Raw genomic sequence first — 1,824 nt, 5'->3', positions numbered from 1 at the left:
GCCCGCCTGTCCAGACGACTACCCACCTTTCCAGGGACGGTTAAATGCCACTTCTTCCAGGAAGCCATTCTCTAGCAGGAAGCCATCTGCCCCCCTCTGAATTCCAAGGCCACTTCATCCAGTTATCACCTGGCATTTGAGTCCCGTGCATACACACTGCTCTTCCTCCTACAGAGGTAACCTCCTATACGTGTGTGTTAGTCACTCAGTCGTGTCCGACTCTTTGTGACCTTAGGGACTGTAGCCCATCAGGCTCCTCTGTCCATGGGATTCTCCAGGCAGGAATACTGAAGTGGGCTGCCATTTCCTTCCCTGGGATCTTCCCAACCCAGGAATCGAACCTGTGTCTCTTACGTCTCCTGCATTGGCAGGTGGGTTCTTTACTGTCGGAGCCATCAGGGAAGCCCCATCTCCTATATGAAAATAATCAAAACAATGCACTAAATTAGCACTTTCTTACAAGGAAGTATTTGTGCCAAGAGTTATGAAGACACAAGACCATCAGCTGACAGCTTAGCAAAGAAATGATGCTCAACCCATGCAAAAAATAATGCAATAACATCAATAACTCTTTTTAATTATCATATACAGATGTTAGTTGAAGTCATAAAAATACAGGACATCTCAGAGAAAGTGAGTCATCTTAACAGAATGGAAAGTCTGCAGCAGCACGCCGCAGTGGCTTACAGCATAAACCCTGGAGCCACTGACGGCGGGGTTCTAATCCCAGCTCTGGCGCTGACTCCTCTCGTGACCCTGGGTAAATCACTTAGCCTTTCTGCGCCCTAATTTCTTGAAAATGGAGAAATTAAATTAGAGATATTAATAGTAGCTTCCCCTTATGACTACTGTAATAATGATGCCCATACTGTATGCAAAACACTTAGGAGCCCAGCACAGAATTAGTGCCAGCTGTATCAGCTTGTGGTTCAGTCGCCCAGTCGTGTCCAACTCTTTGCAACCACATGGACTGCAGCACGCCAGGCCTCCCTGTCCTTCAGCATCTCCGGGAGTTTGCCCAAGTTCATGTTCACTGCCTCTCATCCTCTGGGCCCTCTTCTCCTGCCCTCAATCTTTCCCAGCATCAGCGACTTTTCCAATGAGTCGTCTATTGGCGTCAGATGACCAAAACACTGTATTAGCTACTCTTAGTCTTATTATTGTGAAAATGTTTTATATGGGATGAAAAACAGAAGAATCAAAAATATTTGGTTCTTAAGATTTCTTCTAGAAAAAAGAGAGACTTTACCATCTTAAAGTCATCAAGCCAAATCTGCTCTGTCTGCTGAGTGGGAGTGTTTGCTTGACAGGACAGGTGACCTTCACCGGGGTGGCTCTTTGTACAGTGGACCGAACACTGCGAACAGGGCAGGCTCGGAGACCACTGACTCCAAACAAAGGCTTCAGCCAACGAAGGGCTCACCCACAATCTGCCGTTGTGTCCTGCAAACAAGCCCGCTGTTGTCATCCAGACGGGTGCCAAAGGAAACCGTCTGACTTACGCATTCCGGACAGCGGCTCGACGTAGACACACCACAAATACAGTCAGCGGCTTCAGAGGAAATCTAGTAGGAGGCGCTGACTCTGGTCTGATAAGCGAGCCAATCAGCAGCTTCAGAGGAAATCTAGTACGAGGCGCTGACTCTGGTCTGATAAGCGAGCCAATCAGCAGCTTCAGAGGAAATCTAGTACGAGGCGCTGACTCTGGTCTGATAAGCGAGCCAATCAGCAGCTTCAGAGGAAATCTGGTACGGGGCGCCGACTCTGGTCTGATAAGCGAGCCTTTGGGTTCAGCTTTTTAAAGAACACTACTCCACCGCATTC

At 48.1% G+C, this 1,824-nt stretch overlaps 1 protein-coding gene across 1 annotated transcript in view; it reads right to left on the bottom strand.

Annotated features, from left to right (window-relative positions):
* Nucleotides 1-259, bottom strand: part of RNF152 (ring finger protein 152) — a 64,975-nt gene extending 64,716 nt beyond the window's left edge. The window contains exon 1 of the mRNA XM_010854819.1: nt 27-259. The gene's annotated coding sequence lies outside the window, so the exon portion shown is untranslated. The remainder of the gene's footprint in view (nt 1-26) is intronic.
* Nucleotides 260-1,824: the final 1,565 nt, after the last annotated feature.

Source organism: Bison bison, unplaced genomic scaffold (genome assembly GCF_000754665.1).
Source record: "Bison bison bison isolate TAMUID 2011002044 unplaced genomic scaffold, Bison_UMD1.0 scf7180017864349, whole genome shotgun sequence".
NCBI classification, from domain to species: Eukaryota; Metazoa; Chordata; class Mammalia; order Artiodactyla; family Bovidae; genus Bison; species Bison bison.
This window is presented reverse-complemented; position numbering and strand designations above follow the sequence as displayed.